General features: G+C 42.9%; 1 pseudogene; it reads left to right on the forward strand.

Moving 5' to 3' along the window:
* The window catches only part of LOC118239380, a 59954-nt pseudogene extending 37945 nt beyond the window's left edge, over positions 1–22009 (forward strand).
* Positions 22010–22513: the final 504 nt, after the last annotated feature.

Here is a 22513-nt window from a genome sequence, read left to right on the forward strand (position 1 = left end):
CAGGTGTGCCTGAACACGCTTGCAAGGGCGTGGTCAGGGTGACGTAGAGTGAGACTTTCTGGGGACTGTCTTTCTCTTTCAATTTCACTTTTGTACTTGTGGTACAGACTGCGGCCACACCAGCTGGCTAGGTTGCTCTGTAAGTAAGGCTTTTCCCTATTAAATACCCTTGTATTTCTACCTGACTCGGTATTGGTAATTTCCCACTACAAGGTAGCACAGGTCTTTAATACCAGCACTAGGGTGTGGCAAGATGCAGGTGGATTTCTGTGATATTGAGGCCAGCCTGTGTTTCATAGCTAGTGCCAGGACTAGCTCCAAGAAATTCAGAAGAACCCTGTCTTAAAAAAACCAAAACAACAACAACAACAAAAAAACACAAAAATAAAACAAAACAAAAGTTGACACAGGTCTTAATCCTCAAACATTGGAGGCAGGGGCAGGAGGAACTCTGTGAGTTTGAGGCCAGCCTGGTCTACAGAACAAGTGCCTGGACAGGCTCAAAACCTAAATGGAGAAACCATGTCTCTAGATGCCAAAAAAAAGGTGGCCCATGTCTTTAATCCAAGCACTTGGGGTTGGGGGTTGAGGGCAAGAGATTTCTGTGAATTTGAGGGCAGTCTGGATTTCAGAACTTGTGCCAGGACAGGCTGAAAATCAATATAGAAAAACCATGTCACAAAAATCATACAAATGAAAAAAAAAAACAAAAAACAAAGGGAAGGTGGCACAGATCTTTAATACCAGCACTTGGGAGGCAGGAGGATCTCTGTGAGTATAAGGCCAACCCTCCTGTCAGAGCTAGTGCCAGGACAGGATCCAAAGCAATAATGAAAATCTCCGTCCCAAAATAAAAAAAAGAAAACAAACAAACAAACAAAAAACCCAACCACACACACACAAAAAAAAGAAAACAAAAAAGAAAAGGTGGCACAGGTCTTTAATCCCTAAATTTAGGAGGCAGGGGAAGGGGCATTATGTGATTTTGAGGTCAGCCTGGTCTACCGAGCAAGTGCCAGCACAGGCTCCAAATCTAAATGGAGAAACCCTGTCTCTAAATGCCAAAAAAGGTGCCACATGTCTTTAATCCCTGCACTGGTATATGAAGAGGAGAGAGGGCAGGAGCAGGCAGATTTCTGTGAGTTTGAGGAAAGCCTGGATTTCAGAGCCAGAGCCAGGACAGGTTCTAAAGAAATACAGAAAAACTATGTCTCAAAAAACCAAAGGGAAAAAAAAAGCAAAAATAAAATCCCAAAGAACAGTGGCAAAGGTCTTTAATCCCAGCATTGTGGAGGCAGGGGCAGGAGGATCTCTGTGAGTTTGATGCCAGCATGGGTTTCAAGGTAGTGCCAGATCAGGTTCCCAACAAATACAGAAAAAACCTGTCCCCCAAAACTAAAACAAGCCAAACAAAACAAAATGAACAAACAAACAAAAAAAAACAAACAAAAAAAACAAAGCTGGCACAGGTCTTTAATCACAGCATTGTGGAGGCAGTGGCAGGAGGATCTCTTTCAATTCGAGGCCAGTCTGGTCTTCAGAGCCAGTGTCAGCACAGCAATCAGAACTGCACAGAGAAATCCTGTCTCAAAAAGCAAAAAAACAAAACAAAACAAAAATTAGGTGCATGTCTTTAATCCCAGCACTGAGGGACCTGGAATGCAAGGAGCAGTCCGATTTTTATGAGTTTCAGGCCAGTCTTGGTTTCAGAGCTAGTGCCAGGACAGGCTCCAAAGCAATACAGAGGAACCCTGTCTCAAAAAACCAAAAACCAAACCAAACCAAACAACAGCAATAAAAAACAATACAAGACAGAAGGTGGCAAATGTCTTTAATCCTAGCACTGGGTTTGGGGAGGAGGGCAAAAACAGGAGCATCCCCGAGTTTGAGGCCAGCCTCGACTACAGAGCAAGTGGCAGGATAGGCTCCAAAACTAAATGGAGAAACTCTGTGTCAAAAAGCCAAAAAACAAGGTGGCACACATCATTAATTCCAGCATTCTTGAGGCAGAGGCAGTAGTATTTCTGTGAGTTCGAGGCCAGCCAGGTCTTCAGAGCCAGTGCCAGGACAGCATAAAAAACTACACAGAGAAAACCTGTCTCAAAAAGCCGGGAAAAAAAGTGGTGCATGTCTTTAATCCCAGCACTGAGGGGCTGGGAGGGCAAGGAGCAGTCCAATCTCTGTGAGTTTCAGGCCAGCTTTGCTTTCAGAGATAGTGCCAGGACAGGCTCCAAAGCAATACAGAGGAACCCAGTGTCAGAAAATCAAAAGAAAAAAATAAAACAAAAACAAAACAAAACAGAAGGTGACACATGTCTTAATCCCATTACATGGGAGGCAGGTGCAAGAGGATCTCTGTGAGTTTGAGGCCAGACTAGTCAACAGAACATGTGCTAGGACAAGCTCTGAACCTCAATGGAGAAACACTGATTCAAAATGCCAAAAAAAAGATGGCACATGTCTTTAATCCCAGCCATGGGAGGGGGAAGGTAGGGCAAGGAGCAGGCAGATTTCTGTGTGTTTCAGGCCAGTCTCTGTTTGAGAGCTAGTGAAGGACAGGCTCCAAAGCAATACAGAAATACCCTGTCTCAAAAAAACAAAAAAAAAAAATGAAAAAAAGAAAAGGTGGCACAGGTCTTTAATACCAGCACTAGGGTGTGACAAGATGCAGGTGGATTTCTGTGATTTTGAGGCCAGCCTGTGTTTCATAGCTAGTGCCAGGACTAGCTCCAAGAAATTTAGAAGAACCCTGTCTCAAAAAACCAAAAGAACAAAAAACCCCACAAAAATAAAACAAAACAAAAGGTGGCACAGGTCTTAATCCCCAAACATGGGAGGCAGGAGCAAGAGGATCTCTGTGAGTTTGATGTCAGCAGGGGTTTCAGAGGTAGTACCTGGACAGGCTCGCAGCAAATACAGAAAAAACCTGTTTTTGTTGTTGTTGTTGTTGTTTGTTTTGGTTTGGTTTTTGATTTTTTGAAACAGGGTTCCTCTGTAATGCTCCTGCCTCCCATGTTTGGGGATTAAGACCTGTGCCAACTTTTGTTTTGTTTTGTTTTTGTGGGTTTTTTTTGGTTTTTTTTGTTTGTTTGTTTGTTCATTTTGTTTTGTTTTGGTTTGGGGGGGCAGGTTTTTTTCTGTATTTTTTGGGAGCCTGTCCTGGCACTACCTCTGAAACCCATGCTGGCATCAAACTCACAGAGATCCTCCTGCCCCTGCCTCCTCAATGCTGGGATTAAAGACATTTGCCACTGTTCTTTGGGGTTTTATTTTTGCTTTTTTTTCCCTTTGGTTTTTTGAGACATAGTTTTTCTGTATTCCTTTAGAGCCTGTCCTGGCTCTGGTTCTAAAATCCAGGCTTTCCTCAAACTCATGGAAATCTGCCTGCTCCTGCCCTCTCTTCTCTCCACATACCAGTGCAGGGATCAAAGTCATATGGCACCTTTTCTGGCATTTAGAGACAGGGTTTCTCCATTTAGATTTGGAGCCTGTCCTGGCACTTGCTCAGTAGAACAAGATGGCCTCAAATTCACATAGATACCCCTTCGCCTGCCTCCTAAATTTTGGGATTAAAGACCTGTGCCACCTTTTCTTTTGTTTTCTTTTCTTTTTTTTGTGTGTGTGTGGTTGTTTGTTTGTTTGTTTGTTTGTTTTGGGACAGGGATTTTCAGTATTGCTTTGGATCCTGTCCCGGCACTAGCTCTGAAACGAGGGTTGTTGGCCTTGTACTCACAGAGATCCTTCTGTCTCCCAAGTGCTGGTTTTAAAGATCTGCGCCACCTTTAATTTGTGTGTGTGTGTGTGTGTGTGTGTGTGTGTGTGTGTGTGTGTGTGTGTGTGTGTGTGTTTTTCATTTGTATGATTTTTGTGACATGGTTTTTCTATATTGATTTTCAGCCTATCCTGGCACTAGTTCTGAAAACCAGACTGCCCTAAAATTCACAGAAATCTGCCTGCTCTTGACCTCACTACCCTGAGCCCCAAGTGCTAGGATTAAAGACATGGGCCACCTTTTTTGGCATTTAGAGACATGGTTTCTCCATTTAGGTTTGGAGCCTGTACTGCACTTGTTCTGTAGACCAGGCTGGCCTCAAACTCACAGAGTTCCTCTTGCCCCTGCCTCCCATGTTTGGGGATTAAGACCTGTGCCACCTTTTGTTTTGTTTTACTTTTGTGGGTTTTTTTTTTGGTGGTGTTCTTTTGGTTTTTTTGAGACAGTGTTTTTCTGAATTTCTTGGAGCTCCTCCTGGCACTAGCTATGAAAAACAGGCTGGCCTCAATATCACAGAAATCCACCTGCATCTTGCCCACACCCCAGTGCTGGCATTAAAGACCTGTGCTACCTTTCCTTTTTTCATTTTTTTTTTTTTGGTTTTTTGAGACAGGGTATTTCTGTATTGTTTTGGAGCCTATACTGGCACACGTTCTGTAGACCAGGCTCACCTCAAACTCACAGAGAAGCTATGCCCCTGCCTCCCAAGTGCTGGCATTAAGGACCCATGCTCCCTTTTCAGTATAGCTTTGGATCCTGTTCTTTCTTTTTTTTTTTTTTGGTTTTATGAGACAGGGTTTTTCTGTATTGCTTTGCACTCTGTCCTGGCACTAGCTCTCAAACCCACGCTGGCCTCAAACTCACAGAGATCCTCCTGGCCCTGCCTCACAAGTGCTGGGATTAAAAACTGTCACACCTTTTTTTTTCTATGTGTTTTTGAACCATGGATTTTCTGTATTGCTTTAGAGCCTGTCTTGGCACTGGTTCTGAAAAACATCCTCTCCTCAAACTCAAAGAAACCTGCCTGCTCCTGCCCTCACTCCCCCCTCCCTTCAAGTGCTGGGATTAAAGACAAGCATCACGTTTTTGGCATTTAGAAACAGGGTTTCTCCTTTAGGATTGGAGCCTGTCCTGGCACTTGCTCTGTAGACCAGCCTGGCCTGGAAATCACAGAGTTCCTCCTGCCCCTGCCTCCCAAGTGCTGGGATTAAAGACGTGTGCCACCTTTTGTTTTGTTTTGTTTTGTTTTGTTGTTTTTTGAGACAGGGTGCCTCTCTATTTCTTTGGAGCCTGTTCTGGCACTAGCTCTGAATCCCAGGCTGTCTTCAACCTCACTGAAATCTGCCTGCTCCTTGCCCTGCCCGCCCCCCAGTGCTGGGATTGAAGACTGTACCACCTTTTATTTTTTCTTTATATTTTTTCCCTTTTTTAAGACAGGATTCCTATGTATTGCTTTGGACCTGTCCTGGCAATAGCTCTGAAGCCCAAGCTGGCCTCTAACTCACAGTGATCAACTTGCTTCTTGCCCCCCATCCAGTGCTGGGATTAGAGACGTGCCATCGTTTTCCTTTGGCATTTTGAGACAGCATTTCTCCATTTAGTTTTGGAGCCTGTCCTGGCACATGCTCTGTAGACCAGGCTGGCATCAACTCACAGAGATTCTCCCTTCCCTGCCCCTGCCTCCTGCATGCTGGGATTATAGACATGTACCAGCTTTTTTTTTTTTTTGGTTTTTTTGAGACATGGTTTCTCCATTTAGGTTTGGAGCCTGTCCTACACTAGCTCTGACAACCAGACTGGCCTGAAACTCACAGAAATCTAACTGCTCCTTGCTTTCCCCCACCCCAGGCTGGGATTAAATACATGCAACAGCTTTTTTTTGTCGTTTAGAGACAGGATTGCTTCTTTTAGGTTTGGACCCTGTCCTGGCACTTGCTCTGTAGACCAGGTTGGCATCAAACTCACAGAGATCGTGCTGCCCCTGTCCTCCAAGTGCTGGGATTAAAAACCTCTATCAAGGTTTTTCTGTTTTTTTTTGTTGTTGTTTTGTTTTTTTTTTTTGTTTTGTTTTGTTTTTTAGAGATGATTTTCCTATATCACTTTGGACCCTGTCGTGGCACTCTCTCTGAAAACCAGACTTTGCTTGAACTCACAGAAATCATCCTGATCCTGATTTCGCCCCCACCCCAGTGCTCTGAATAAAGACGTGTGCCAATTTTTTTTGGCAATTAGAGACAAGGTTTCTCCATTTAGGTTTAGAGCCTGTACTGGCACTTACTCTGTAGATCAGGATGACCTCAAACTCACAGAGATCCTCCTGTCCCTGCCTCACAAGTGCTGAATTAAATACTGCCAACTTTTTTTTTTTTGTTTTTTCCTATGGTATTTTGAGCCAGGGTTTTCCAGTATTGCTTAGAGCAGAAATACTCCTGCCTCTGCCTCAAGAATGCTGGAGATAATGATGTTTGCCAGGTTTTTTTTTTTGGCTTTTTGGAAACAGAGTTTCTCCATTTAGTTTTGGAGCCTATCCTGCTACTTGCTCTGTAGTCGAGGCTGGCCTCAAATTCAGAGATCCTCCTGCTTTTGCATTCCTCCCCAAACCCAGTGCTGGGATTAAAGACATTTGCCACCTTCTGTCTTGTATTGTTTTTTATTGCTGTTGTTTGGTTTGGTTTGGTTTTTGTTTTTTTGAGACAGGGTTCCTCTGTATTGCTTTGGAGCCTGTCCTGGCACTAGCTCTGAAACCAAGACTGGCCTGAAACTCATAGAAATAGTCCTGCTCCTTGCATTCCGGGTTCCTCAATGCTGAGATTAAAGACATGCACCGCATTTTTGTTTTATTTTGTTGTTTTGCTTTTTGAGACAGGATTTCTCTGTGCAGTTCTGGATGCTGTGCTGACACTGGCTCTGAAGACCAGGCTGGCCTCGAATTGAAAGAGTTCCTCCTGTCACTGCCTCCACAATGCTGTGATTAAAGACCTGTGCCAATACAAGACAGAAGGTTTGAGGCCAGCCTGGTCAACAGAGCAAGTGCCAGTACAGTATCCAAACCTAAATGGAGAAAGCCTGTCTCTAAATGTCAAAAAAAAATGTTTCACGTGTCTTTAATCCCAGCAATGCAGGGGGGAGGGAGGACAAGGAGAAGACAGTCTTCTTTAAGTTTGATGCCAGTCTGGGTTTCAGAGCTACTGCAGGACAGGCCCCAAAGCAATACAGAAAAAAACCTGTCTCAAAAAAACCCAAAAAGAAGAAGAAGGAAGAAGAGGAGGAGGAGGAGGAGGAGGAGGAGGAGGAGCAGGAGAAGAAGAAGAAGAAGAAGAAGAAGAAGAAGAAGAAGAAGAAGAAGAAGAAGAAGAAGAAGAAGAAGAACAAAAAACAAAAACAAAATCAAAAACAAAAACAAAAGGAGGCACACGAATTTAGTCCCAGCATTCTGGAGGCATGGGGCAGGAAGATCTCTCTGAGTTCGAGGACAGCCTGGTCTTCAGAGCCAGTGTCAGGACATCATTCAAAGCTACACAGAGAAAACCTGTCTTAAAAAGCCAAAAAAAGGTGGCACATGTCTTTAATCCCAGCACTGAGGGGCTGGGAGGGCAAGGAGCAGGCCGATTTCTGTGAGTTCCAGGCCAGCCTTGGTTTCAGAGCTAGTGCCAGGACAAGATCCAAAGCAATATTGAGGAACCTAGTTTCAGAAAAACAAAAGAAAAAAACATAAAACAAAAACAAAACAAAACAGAAGGTGGCACATGTCTTAATCCCAGCACATGGGAGGCAGGTACAGGAGGATCTCTGTGAGTTTGAGGCCAGCCTGGTCAACAGAACATGTGCTAGGACAGGCTCTGAACCTCAGTGGAGAAACCCTGTTTCAAAATGCCAAAAAAGATAGCACATGTCTTTAATCCCAGCAATGGGAATGGGAAGGTAGGGCAAGGAGCTGTCCGATTTCTGTGAATTTCAGGACAGTCTGGGTTTCAGAGCTAGTGCAGGACAGGCTCCAAAGCAATACAGAAAAACCCTGTCTCGAAAAACCAAAAAATAACAAACAAACAAACAAACAAACAAACAAAAAACCCTAAAGAAAAGGAAATGAAGATACAGACCTTTAATGCCAGCATTGGAAGGCAGGAGCAAGAGGATCACTCTGATTTTGAGGCCAGCATGGTCTACAGAGCAAGTGCCAGGACAGGCTCCAAACGTAAATGGAGAAACCTTGTCTCAAAAAGCCAAAAAAAAGGTGTTGCAAGTTTTTAATCCCGGCACGGGGGTGGGGTGGTGGGGGGAGCAAGAAGCAGGCAAAATCTGTGAGTTGAGGCCAGCCTGGTCTTCAGAGCCAGTGCCAGGACAGCATCCAAAGCTACACAGAGCAATTCTGTCTCAAAAAAATAAATAAATAAATAAATAAATAAATAAATAACAAAAACAAAAACAAAAACAAAAACTAGTATGCAGAAGTCTTTTTCCCAGCACTGGTGTGAGGATTTGAACAGGACCAGGCAGATTTCTGTGAGTTTGAGAAAAGTCTCAAAAGTCACAGTGAGTGCCAAGATAGGCTTCAAAGCAATACAGAAAAACCACGTCTCAAACAATCAAAAAACAAACAAACCAAAAAGAAGTGAAAAACAAAAAAAAAAAATAATGGTGGCACAGGACTTTAATCCCAGCAATGGGAAGCAGGGCAGGAGGATCTCTTTGAGTTTGAAGCCAACTATGGTTTCACAGATAGTGCCAGGACAGGCTCCAAAGCAATACAGAAAAAACCTGTCTCAGAAAAACAAAAACAAAAAAACAAAAAAAAAAACAAGAAACAAAAAACAAACAAACAAACAAACAAACAAACAAACAAAAAACAAAAGCTGGCACTGGTCTTTAATCCCAGCACTGCGAGGTTGGGGGGCAAGGAGCAAGCAGATTTCTGTGAGTTTGAGGCCAGTCTACATTTCAGAGCTAGGGACCAGACAGGCTCCAAAGCAATAGAAAGGAACCCTCTCTCAATAAATCCAAAAAACAAAAAACAAAACAAGCACAAAAGAAAAAAAATGAAAAATCAATACAAAAGGTGGCACATGTCTTTAATCCCAGCATTCTGTAGGCAGGGGCAGGAGGATCTCTGTGAGTTTGAGGCCACCCTGATCTACAGAGTAAGTGCCAGCACAGCCTCTAAACCTAAATGGAGAAACCCTGTCTCTAAATGCCAAAAAAAAGAGTGGCACATGTCTTTATTCTCAGCACTGGGTCAGGGGTGAAGTCAGGAGCAGGGAGATTTCTGTGAGTTTGAACAAAGTCTGGTTTGCAGAGTGAGTGCCAGGACAGGTTCCAAAATATACAGAAAAACCATGTCTCAAAAAACAAAAACCAAACAAGAAAAAACAAAAAGCAGAAACCTTGCCACAGGTCTTTAATCCCAGCACTTGTGAGGCTGGAGCAGGAGGATCTCTGTGAGTTTGATGCCAATCTGGTCTACAGAGCAAGTGCCAGGACAGGCTCCAAAACTAAAAGAAGCAATCCTGCCACTAAACGACAAAAAAAAAAAAAAAAAGCTGTTGCATGTTTTTAATCCGAGCCTGGGGTAGGGGTAAGAAGGTGCAGGTAGATTTCTGTGAGTTTCAGGCCAGTCTGGATTTCAGAGCTAGTGTAGGACAGGCTCCAAACCTAAATGGAGAAACCATGTCTCAAAAAAGTCAAAAAAAAAAAAAAAAAAGCTGGTGCATGCCTTAATCTCAGCACACAGGAGGCAGGGGCAGGAGAATCTCTGTGAGTTGATGCCAGCCTGGTCTACAGAGCATGTGCCAGGACAGGCTTCAAAACTAAATGGAGAAACGCTGTCTCAAAATGCCAAAGGAAAACACTGACACATATCTTTAATCCCAGCACAGGATGGGGGGCAAGAAGGAAGTGGATCTCTGTGAGTTTGAGGACAGCTTGGGTTTCAGAGCTGGTGCCAGGACAGATCCAAAGCAATACATAGGAACCCTGTCTCAAAAAAGGGAAAAAAACATAAAGAAACAAAATAAAAGGTGGCACAGATCTTCAATCCCAGCACTGGGGGGGAGGCGGGCACAGCAAGGAACAGGCAGATTTCTGTGTGCCAGCCTGGGATTCAGAGCTAGTGCCAGAACAGAATCCAAAGAAATACAGAGGCACCCTGTCTCAAAAAACAACAAAACAAAACAAAACAAAACAAAACAAAAGGTGGCACACGTCTTTAACACCAGCATTTGGGAGGCAGGGGCAGGAGGAACTCTGTGAGTTTCAGGCCAGGCTGGTCTACAGAGCAAGTGCCAATACAGGCTCCAAAGCAATACAGAAATACCCTGTCTAAAAAAACCAAAAAACAAAAAAAGGAAAAAAATGTTAGCACAGGTCTTTAATACCAGTACTGGGGTGTGGGCAAGATGCAGGTGGATTTCTGTGATTTTGAGGCCAGCCTGTTTCATAGCTAGTGCCAGGACTAACTCCAAGAAATTCAGAAGAACCCTGTCTCAAAAAACCAAAAGAACAACAACAAAAAAACCCCACATAAATAAAACAAAACGAAAGGTGGCACAGGTCTTAATCCCCAAACATGAGAGGCAGGAGCAAGAGGATCTCTGTGAGATTGATGCCAGCATGGATTTCAGAGGTAGTGCCTGGACAGGCTCCCAACAAATACAGAAAAAACCTGTCCCCCAAAACCAAAACAAAATGAACAAACAAACAAATAAACAGAAAAGAAAAACAAAGCTGGCACAGGTCTTTAATCACAGCATTCTGGAGGCAGTGGCAGGAGGATCTCTTTCAATTCGAGGCCAGCCTGGTCTTCACAGCCAGTGTCAGCACAGCATCCAAAACTGCACAGAGAAATCCATTCTCAAAAAGCAAAAAACAAACAAACAAAACAAAACAAAACAAAAATCTGGTGTATGTCTTTAATCTCAGCACCGAGGGCCCCGAAATGCAAGGAGCAGGCTGATTTCTATGAGTTTCAGGCCAGTCTTGGTTTCAGAGGTAATGCCAGCACAGGCTCCAAAGCAATACAGAGGAACCCTGTCTCAACAAACCAAAAACCAAACCAAACCAAACCAAACAACAACAATAAAAAACAATGCAAGACAGAAGGTGGTAAATGTCTTTAATCCCAGCACTGGGTTTGGGGAGGAGGGCAAAAGCAGGAGGATCTCTGTGAGTTTGAGGCCAGCCTGGACTACAGAGCAAGTGGCAGGATAGGCTCCAAAACTAAATGGAGAAACGCTGTCTCAAAATGCCAAAGAAATAAGGTGGCACATGGCTTTAATCCCAGCACTGGATTGGGTGCAAGAAGGAAGTGGATCTCTGTGAGTTTGAGGCCAGCTTGGGTTTCTTTCTAGTGCCAGGACAGGTCAAAGCAATACATAGGAACTCTGTCTAAAAAAAAAAAAAAAAAAACATAAAGAAAAAATAAAAGGTGGCACAGATCTTCAATCCCAGAACTTCGTGCAGGCAGGGCAAGGAGCAGGCACATTTCTGTGAAGTTGAGGCTATGGTGGAATTCATAGCTAGTGCCAGGACAGGCTCCAAAGCAATACAGAAAAACCCTGTCTCAAAAAACAAAAAACAAAAACAAAACAAACAAACAAACAAAGAAACAAAAAAACAAAACCTGGCACAGGTCTTTAATCACAGCATTCTGGAGACAGTGGCAGGATGATATCTGTGAGCTTGAGGCCAGCTTGGGTTTCAGAGTTAGTGACAGGAAAGGCTCCAAAGAAATACAGAGGAAGCCTCTCTCAAAAAAAACCAAAACCAAAACCAAAAAACAAAACAAAACAAGCACAATAGACAAAAAAAAAACAAATACAAAAACAAAAACAAAAATCAATGCAAAAGGTGCCACATGTCTTTATTCCCAGCACTGGGGTGGGGGTGATGTCAGGATCAGGACGATTTCTCTGAGTTTGAGCAAAGTCTGATTGTCAGAGTGAGTACCATGACAGGGTCCAAAGTAATACAGAAAAACCATGTCTCAAAAAACCAAAAGACAAAAAAACAAGAAGAAACAAAAAACAGAAAATCCTTGCAACAGGTCTTTAATCCCAACACTTGGAAAGCAGAGGCAGGAGAATCTCTGTGAGTTTGAGGCAAGCCTTGTGTACACAGGATGTGCCATGAGAGGCTCCAAAACTAAATGGAGAAAGGATGTCTCAAAATACCAAAGAAAAAAGTTGGCACATGGCTTTAATCCCTGCACTGGATCTGGGGCAAGAAGCAGATGCATATCTATGAGTTTGAAGCCAGCCTGGGTTTCAAAGCTAGTGCCAGGACAGGCTCCAAAGCAATACAGAGGAACCCTGTCTCAACACCCCCCCCCCGAAAAAAAGCAAAAACAAAACAGAGACAAAACAAAAAAAGCACAAAGAAACCAAAACCAAAAATCAAAAAAAAAAAGGTGGCACATGTCTTTATTCCCAGCATTCTGTAGGCAGGGGTAGGAGGATCTCTGTGAGTTCGAGGCCAGCCTGGTCTACAGAGGAAGTACCAGTACAGGCTCTAACACTAAATGGAGAAACCCTGTCTCTTAATGCCAAAAAATGGTGGCACATGTCTTTATTCCCAGCACTGGGGTGCGGGTGAAGTCAGGATCAGGACGATTTCTGTGAGTTTGAGCAAAGTCTGGTTTTCAGAGTGAGTGCCATGACAGGGTCCAAAGTAATACAGAAAAACCATGTCTCAAAAAACCAAACAACAACAACAAAAAAAAACAGAAAAACTTTGCCACAGGTCTTTAATCCCAGCACTTGGGAGGCAGCGGCAAGAGAATCTTGGTGAGTTTGTTGTAAGCCTGGTGTACAGAGGATGTGCCAAGACAGGCTCCAAAACTAAACAGAGAAACGCTGTCTCAAAATGCCAAAGAAAAAAGGTGGCACATGGCTTTAATCCCAGGACTGGATGGGGGGCAAGAAGCAGGTGAGCTCTGTGAACTCTGTGAGCTCTGTGAGTTTGAGGCCAGCCTGGGTTTCAGAGCTAGTGCAAGGACAGGCGCCAAAACAATACAGAGGAACCCTGTCTCAAGAAAGCACCCAAAAGTAAATCATAAAGAAGAATAGAAGAGGTGGCACAGATCTTTAATCCCAGCACTTTGCCCCGGGGAGGGCAAAGAGCAGGCAGATTTCTGTGAGGTTGAAGCCATGGTGGGATTCAGAGCTAGTGCCAAGACAGGCTCCAAGAAATACAGAGGCACCCTGTCAAAAAAAAAAGCAAAGCAAAGCAAAGCAAAGCAAAGCAAAGCAAAGCAAAACAAAACAAAACAAAACAAAACAAAACAAAACAAAACAAAACAAAAAAAGGTGGCACAGGTCTTTAATCCCAGAAAATGGGAGGCAGGGGCAGGAGCATCTCTGAGTTTGACGCCAGGCTGGTCTACAGAGCAAGTTCCAGGACAGGCTCCAAACCTAAAAGAATAAACACTGTTTCTAAATGCTAATAAAAAAGGTGGTGCATGTCTTTAATCCCAGCATGAGGGAGGAAGAAGCATGCAGATTTCTGTGAGTTTGAGGCCAGCCTGGATTTCAGAGCTAGTGCCAGGACAGGCTGCAAAGCATTACAGAAAAACCCTGTTTCAAAAAACAAAACAAACATAAAAACAAACACACACACACAAAAATATATAAATATAAGGGGCACACGACATTTATCCCAGCATTCTGGAGGCAGCAGCAGGAGGATCTCTGTGAGTTTGAGGCAAGCCTGGTCTACAGAGCAAGTGCCAGTACAGTATCCAAACCTAAATGGAGAAACCCTGTCTCTTAATTCCAAAAAGAGCTGGCACATGTCTTTAATCCAAGCAACCAGGGTGGGGGGTAGTGAGGCAAAGTACAGGAAGATTTCTGTGAGTTTTAGGCCTGTCTGGGTTTCAGAGCTAGTGCCAGGACAGGCTCCAAACCTAAACACAGAAACCCTGACTCTAAATGCCAAAAAAGGTGGCATATATCTTTAAGCCTAGCAATGGGGAGTAGTGAGGGCAGGAGCAGGCAGATTTCTATGAGTTTGAGGGAAGTCTGTTTTTCAGATGGAGTTCCAGGACAGGCTCCAAAGCAATACAGAAAAAACATGTCTGATAAAAACCAAAAAATAAAAAAAACATAAAGAAAAAAAGAAAAGGTGGCACAGGTCTTTAATCCCAGGACATGGGAGGTAGAGGTAGGACAATTTCTGTGGGTTTGAGGCAAGCCTGGTCTACAGAGCAAGTTTCAGAGGCTCCAAACCTAAAAGAATAAACCCAGTTTTTAATTGATAAAATAAGTTGATTCATGTCTTTAATCCCAGCCCCTGCGTGGGAGGTGGGGGAGAGAAGCATACAGATTTCTATGAGTTTTAGGCCACTCTGGTTTCAGAGCTAGTGCCAGGACAGGATCCAAAGCAATACGGAGGAACCCTGTCTCAAAAATAAAAAAAAGAAAGAAAACAAAAACAAAACAAAACAAAAGCAGGCACATGGATTAATCCCAGCATATGGGAGGCAGGGGCAGGAGGAACTCTGTGATTTTGAGGCCAGCATGGTGTACAGAACAAGTGCCAGGACAGGCTCCAAACAAAATGGAGAAACCCTGTTTCTAAATGACAAAAAAGAAGGCACATGTCTTTAATCCCAGCAATGGGAGAAGGGAAGGAAGGGCAAGGAACAGGCAAATTTCTGTGGGTTTCAGGCCACTCTGTTTTTCAGAGCTAGTGTAGGACAGGCTCTAAATCTAAATGGAGAAACTGTGTCTCAAAAAAGCCAAAATAAATAAATAAATAAATAAATAAAAGTTGGCACTTGTCTTTAATACCAGCACTAGGTGTGGAGGGGGCAAGGAATAGGCAGGATTTTGTGAGTTTGAGGCCAGTCTGGTTTCAGAGCTAGTGCAGGACAGGATCTAAAGCAATACAGACAAACCCTGTCTCATGAAATCAAAAAACAAAACTAAAACTAAAACTAAAACTAAAAAGGTGGCACAGGTCTTTAATTGGGATGCAGAGCAAGAGGAACTCTGTGAGTTTTAGGCCAGCCTGTGTTTCAGAACAAGTGCCAGGACAGTCTCCAAAGCAATACAGGAAAACCCCGTCTCAAAAAACAGGGAAAAAAAAGAAAAAAGAAAAGGTGGCACATGTCTTTAATCCCAGCACACAGGGGCAGGGGCAGGAGAATCTCTGTGCGTTTGAGGCCAGGCTGGTCTACAGAGCAAGTACCAGTACAGGCTGCAAAATTAAATGGAGAAACACTGTCTCAAAATGCCAAAGAAAAAAGGTGGCACATGGCTTTAATCCCAGAACTGGATGAGGGGCAAGAAGCAGGTGGATATCTGTGAGTTTGAGGCCAGCCTGGGTTATAGAGGTAGTGCCAGGACAGGCTCCAAAGCAATACAGAGAATCTCTGTCTCAAAAAACAATAAAATAAAATAAAATGAAAATCATAAAGAAAAAAAGAATAGGTGACACAGATTTTTAATCTGAGCACTCGGGGGCAGGGAGGGCAAGGAGCAGGCAGATTTCTGTGAGGTTGAAGCCAGGCTGGGATTCGGAGCTAGTGCCAGGACAGGCTCCAAGAAATCCTGTCTCAAAAAACCAACAAAAACAAAAGGTGGCACACGTCTTTAATCCCAGCACTTGGAAGGCAGGGGCAAGAGGAACTCTGTGAGTTTGAGGCCAGACTGGGTTTCAGAGCTAGTGCCAGGACAGGCTCCAAAGCAATACAAAAATCCCTGTCTCAAAAAACCAAAATAAAATAAAATAAAATAAAATAAAGAAAAAAAAAAGAAAAGCTGGCACAGATCTTTAATCCCAGAACGGGGGGGGGGGGGTAGGGGAGCAAGGAGCAGGCAGATTTCTGTGAGTTTGAGGCCAGCCTGGATTTCAGAGATAGTGATATGACAGGCTCCAAAGCAAACAGAGAAACCATGTCTCAAAAAAGCAAGAAAAAAAAAACAAAAAACAAAACATAAACAAAAAATCAAAAAAGAAAACAAAAACAAAAACAAAAAAGAAACAAAACAAAAAAGCACAAAAAAACAAAAACAAAAACAGAAATCAAAACAAATTTGGCACATGTCATTATTCCCAGAATTCTGTAGGCAGGAGCAGGAGGATCTCTGTGAGTTTGAGGCCAACCTGATCTACAGAGTAAGTTCCAGTACAGGCTCTAAACCTAAATGGAGAAACCCTATCCCTAAATGCCAAAAAAAGGTGGCACATGTCTTTATTCTCATCACTGGGGTGGCGCTGATGTCAGGACCAGGCCGATTTCTGTGAGTTCCAGCAAAGTCTGGTTTTCAGAGTGAGTGCCTGACAGGGTCCAAGGTAATACAGAAAAACCATGTCTCAAAAAACCAAAAAGAAAAAGAAAAAAGAAAAGATAAAACAAAAAGAAAAAGAAAAACCTTGCCACAGGTCTTTAATCCCAGCACTTGGGAGGCAGGGTCAGGAGAATCTTTGTGAGTTTGAGGTGACCCTGGTGTACAGAGGATGTGCCATGACAGGCTCCAAAACTAAATGGAGAAATGCTGTCTCAAAATACCAAAGAAAAAAGGTGGCACATGGCTTTAATCCCAGCACTGGATGGGGGGAAAGAAGCAGGTAGATATCTGTGAGTTTGAGGCCAGCCTGGGTTTCAGAGCTAGTGCCAGGACAGGCTCCAAGAAATACAGAGACACCCTGTCTCACAAAACCAAAAAAAGAAAAGAAAAGAAAAGAAAAGAAAAGAAAAGAAAAGAAAAGAAAAGAAAAGGTGGCACAGGTCTTTTATCCCAGTACTCGCAAGGCAGGGGCAGGAGGAACTCTGTGAGTTTGAGGCCAGACTGGTCTACAGAGCAAGTGCCAGGACAGGCTCCAAACCTAAAAGGAGAAACCTTGTTTCTACCTGCCAAAAAAGGTGGTGCATGTCTTTAATCCCAGCCCTTAAGGTGTGGGTGGGGTGAGGGCAGGAGCAGTCAAATTACTGTGAGTTTGAGGACATTCTGGTTTTCAGAACCATTGCGAACACAGGCTCTAAAGCAATACAGAAAAACCCTGACTGAAAAAACCATAGGGAAAAAAAATAAAGTTGGCACAGAATTTAATCCCAGAACTAGGAAGGCAGAGGCAGGAGGATCTCTGTGAGTTTTAGGCTAGAAGGGTTATAGGGCTAGTTCCAGGACAGGCTTCAAAAAAAATAAAGAGAAGCCCTTTCTCAAAATACAAAAAAAAATAAATCATAAATTAAAAAAGAAAAGGTGGCACAGATCTTTAATCTGAGCACTCAGAGCCTGGTAGGCAAGGAGCAGGCAGATTTCTGTGAATTTGAGGCCAATCTGATTCCCAGAGCTAGTGGAGAAAAGGCTCCAAAGCAATACAGAAAAACCCTGTCCCGAAAAACAGAAAAAAAAAGAAAGAAAAATCAAAAGGTGGCACATTTCTTTAATCCCAGTACACAGGAGGCAGTATCAGGAGAATCTCTGTGAGTTTGAGGCCAGGCTGGTCTACAGAGCATGTGCCAGTACAACCTGCAAAATTAAATGAAGAAACGCTGTCTCAAAATGCCAAAGGAAAAAGGTAGCACATGGCTTTAATCCCAGAACTGGATGAGGGGCAACACGCAGGTTGATATCTGTGAGTTTGAGGCCAGCTTGCATTATAGAGCTAGTGCTAGAACAGGCTCCAAAGCATTACAAAAAAAGCCCTGTCTCAAAAAACCAAAAAATAAAAAAGTAAAAAAATGAAATAAAGAAAAAAAGAAAAGCTGGCACAGGTCTTTAATCCCAGAATTGGATGGGGGGGGGGGCAAGAATCAGGTGGATATTGTGAGTTTGAGGCCAGCCTGGTTTTCAGAGCTAGTGCCAGGACAGGCTCCAAAGCAATAAATAAAAAACCTTTTTTTTAAAAAAAAAGTGGCAAACATCTTTAATCCCAGCACTCACACAATGCAGGAAAATCTCTGAGTTTGAGCCCAGCCCAGCCTGGTCTACAAATCAAGTATCAGTACAGGCTCCAAACCCATATATAGAAACCCAGTTTCTAAATGCCAAAAAATAAGATGCCACATGTCTTTAATCCCAGCAATGGGAGGAGGGAAGTGAGGGCAAAGAGCAGGAATATTTCTGTGAGTTTGAGGCCAGTCTGGTTTTCAGAGCTAGTGGAGAAAAGGTTCCAAAGCAATACAGAAAAACCCTGTACCCAAACACCAAAAAAAAAAAAAAAGGTGGCACAGGTCTTTAATCCTAGCACTTGGGATGCAGGGGCAAGAGGATCTTTGTTAATTTTAGGCCACCCTGTGTTTCAGAGCTAGTGCCAGGACAGGCTCCAAAGCAATACAGGAAAACCCTGTCTAAAAAAAAGAAAGAAAGAAAAAGAAAAAGAAAAACAAAAGGTGGCACATGTCTTTTTTCTGTTGTTGTTCTTTTTTGTTCTTTTTTCATTCATTTATTTAGCTCATAAATAAAGTCATGCACAATTATGATACACAATACAGTATGTTCGCAATGGCATGGTTAAATTAAACCAATTAACATGTTTTATCACACATACTCATCATTTTTGTTTTGAGAACACTTAAAGTATACTATCTCTCAACTTTTAAAATATAGCATATTGTTATCAACCATATTTATCATGCTCTCAGTAGACCTCAAGACTTCACAGAGTCCATGCCTCTTGTCCAACTGCAGTTTTATATCCTTAAACCAATCGTTTCCCCATTGTTAAAATACCCACATTGAAGCCTAATAGCCACAATTCTGCTCTTTGTTCCCATAAGTTCATCATTTCTAGGTTACACATAAAATTGAAATTGTGTGACATTTGTGTCCAGTGTGTCACTTTTTTTTGGTAAGCATATAACTTCACTACTTACTAAAGATGAAATCAAATTTGCATACACAGGTGAGCACTCACTGAAACACCTTGGATTCATCATATATTTGAGTTTCAATTAGCATATAATGGCAATATGTTATGCATCAATAGCAGCAACAGCTTTTCCAGGTTCTGCAATCATTTGAACAAAATTGTAGAGACATCCAGCACACTCCATTAAAAAAACAAAACAAAACAAAACAAAAAAACCAACAACAACAAAAAAGTAAAAAACAAAAATCCCAGAAAACAGCACAGTTCTGTTACTCATGTGGTACTTGGCACTTGTTTTTTAAATTAGCTTCTCAGTCATCATCTGGGAGGAAACCATGCTGGCATTACTGGTTGCAGACATGTAGAAGACTGCAGTGCAGAAGACTATCGCCTTGCACAAACCTTAAGTCAAAATGGATCAAAGATCTCAACATAAATCCAGCTACACTGAACCTATTAGAAGACAAAGTGGGAAATACCCTTGAATTAATTGGTACAGGAGACTGCTTCCTGAACATTACACCAGTAGCACAGACACTGAGGTCAGCAATTGAAAAATGGGACCTCCTGAAACTGAGAAGTTTCTGTAAGGCAAAGGAGACAGACAGCAAGACAAAACGGCAGCCCACAGACTGGGAAAAGATATTCATCAACCCCACATCTGACAGAGGGCTGATCTCCAAAATATACAAAGAACTCAAGAAGCTAGTCCCCCAAACACCAAACAACCCAATTAAAAAGTGGGGTGCAGAACTATATAGACAATTCTCAATAGAGGAATCTAAAATGGCTGAAAGACACATGAGAAAGTACTCAACATCCTTAGTCATCAGGGAAATGCAAATCAAAACAACTTTGAGACACCATCTTACTCCTGTCAGAATGGCCAAAGTCAAAAACACCAATGACAGTTTATGCTGGAGAGGATGTAGAGAAAGGGGAATACTCCTCCACTGCTGGTTGGAATGCCAACTTGTACAGCCACTTTGGAAATCTGTATGGCGACTCCTCAAGAAAATGGGAATCAGTCTACCACAAGATCCAGCAATTCCACTCCTAGGCATATACCCAAAAGAAGCACATTCATATAACAAGGACATATGTTCAACCATGTTCATAGCAGCACTATTTGTAATAGCCAGAAACTGGAAGCAGCCTAGATGCCCCTCAACGGAAGAATGGATAGAGAAATTGTGGTACATTTACACAATGGAGTACTACTCAGCAGAAAAAAACAATGGAATCTTGAAATTTGCAGGAAAATGGATGGAACTCGAAGAAACCATTCTGAGCGAGGTAACCCAATCACAAAAAGACAAACATGATATGTACTCACTCATATGTGGACCTGCTTTATGATACATAATAGTGACCATGTTTTATCAGAGCTGTTTTAAATGATGTTGCTCAGAATGGCACATGTCTTTAATCCCAGCACATAGGAGGCAGGGTCAGGAGAATCTCTGTGAGTTTGAGGCTAACCTGGTCTACAGAGCATGTGCCAGGACAGGCTGCAAAATTAAATGGAGAAATGCTGTCTCAAAATGCCAAAGAAAAAAGGTAGCACATGGCTTTAATCCCAGAACTGGATGAGGGGCAACAAGCAGGTGGATATCTGTGAGTTTGAGGTCAGCCTGGGTTATAGAGCTAGTGCCAGGACAGGCTCCAAAGCAATACAGAGAAACCCTGTCTAAAAAAACAAAAAACAAACAAAAATAACAATCATAAATTAAAAAAGAAAAGGTGGCACAGATCTTTAATCTGAGCACTCGGGGGCAGGGAGGGCAAGGAGCAGGCAGATTTTTGTGAGGCTGAAGCCAGGCTGGGATTCAGAGCTAGTGCCAGGACAGGCCCCAAAGAAATACAGAGGCACCCTGTCTCAAAAAACCTAAAAAGCAAAACAAACAAAACAAAAGGTAGCACATGTCTTTAATCCCAGCATTTAGGAGGCAGGGGCAGGAGGAACTCTGTGAGTTTGAGGCCAGCCTTTTCTACAGAGCAAGTGCAGGACCGGCAACAAAACTAAATGGAGAAACTCTGTCTCAAAATGCAAAAGAAAAAAGGTGGCGCCTGTCTAATTCCAACACTGGGTCGGAGGAACAAGCAGTTGGATTTGTGTGAGTTTGAGGCCAGCCTGGGTTTCAGAGACAGTGCCAAAACAGGCTCCAAATCATTACGAAAAACCTGTCTCAAAAAACCAAAAATAAATAAATAAAATAAAAAAGGAAAGTTGGCAAAGGTCTTTAATTCCAGCACTTGGCGGGGGAGGGATAAGCAGGTGGATTTCTGTGAGTTTTAGTCCAGCCTGGTCTACAGAGCAAGTGCCAGGACAGCCTCCAAACCTAAATGGAGAAACCATGTCACAAAAAGTAAAAAAAAAAAAGGTGTTGCATGTCTTTAATCCCAATACTGGGGGTGGGGGAGCAAGGAGCAGGCAGATTTCTGTGAGTTTGAGGCCAGCCTGGGTTTCAGTGCTAGTGCCAGGACAGGTTACAAAGCAATACAGAAAATACAGAAAAACCCTGTCTCATAACACCAAAATAAATAAATAAATAAATAAATAAACAAACAAACAAACCCCAAACATAAAGTGGCACACATCATTAACCCCAGCATTCTGGAGGCAGGGGCAAGAGGAACTCTGTGAGTTTGAGGCCAGCCTGTGTTTCAGAGCTAGTGCCAGGACAGGCTGCAAAGCAATAGAGGAAAACCCTGTCTCAAAAAACAGAAAAAAGGGGTGGCGAGGGGTGGCGGCAGCAGAGGCGGCTAGGTCGGGCCCAGAAGGGCGGTGGCGTCTGAGGTGGAGGTGGAGGGAGGCAACTGCGGCGGCGGTGGAGGAGAGGGAGAAGACGGTGGCGCCGTCCTGCTGAGAGTGTAGGTGCCACAGTGGGAACGTGTGGCCCGGTATGCAGTGTGCGCTCCATCTATGCCTACCACGTGGAGTGGGAGAAGGAGAGGGACCCGGAGCACAGGGTCCTCTGCGACCTGGGGCCCTGGGTGAAGTGCTCCACTGCCCTGGCCTCCAGATGGGGTCCAGGATTTGGTCTTTTGGGTTCCATTTTTGGAAAAGATAGTGTATGAAACCAGCCAAACAGTGTCTTTGGACTTATATTTTATATACTTCAATTATTACTTGGCATTTCGGCCAGTGCAGTTGCAGCTTTTGTCCTCATGACCTCCTCCATCCTGTCTGTTTTGGGGTCTTTGTACCTGGCCTACATTCTGTACTTTGTGCTGAAGGTGTTTTGCATCATCTGCGTCACCACATATGTGCCGAACTTCATTCTCCTCATCATCAATTACAAGCGACTACTTTACTTGAATGAGGCCTGGAAGCGACAGCTGCAGCCTAAGGAAGACTGACGGCTGGCAGATTCCCACCCAACTGTCTCAAACACTTCTTTCATTAAGTTTATTTTGCAAGTTTTTTTTTAAATTCACAACAGATAATTTTTCCTGAGAATCTTAAACTATTTTTAAAAAATACTGTAAATTAGGAGGGGCTCTAGCTATTTTCTGTGTCAATCTTCATTTTAAATCAAGATACAAAAAAGATACGCTGAGCCAATCAAAGACAAGCTTTAACTTTACCTTGAAGATGTTTCTGAAATAATAAAATGTAGCCCTAGCCCCCGGTCCTCAACCGTAAAGTGAGCAGCCATTGGTAGTAATTTTTTAATGTGCATAAATTCAATTTCAGGTATAACAAATGGGATCATGAACATGAAAACATTTTAGAGTAGGTACTGTATTAAATATTGCCATGATTACAATATGTAATATGTTTTAGCCGATGGATTTAAACCTGTAGATTCAATTAGAGTCCATTTGTGTGATATTTGTAAATGAAGGTAGAAACATTGGATCCACCCCTGCAGAACGTACTGTACAGTTTAGTTGAAGTGTAGCAAGGAAGAATTATCAGCTCAT

This window comes from Cricetulus griseus, chromosome X (assembly GCF_003668045.3).
Source record: "Cricetulus griseus strain 17A/GY chromosome X, alternate assembly CriGri-PICRH-1.0, whole genome shotgun sequence".
Taxonomy (NCBI): Eukaryota; Metazoa; Chordata; class Mammalia; order Rodentia; family Cricetidae; genus Cricetulus; species Cricetulus griseus.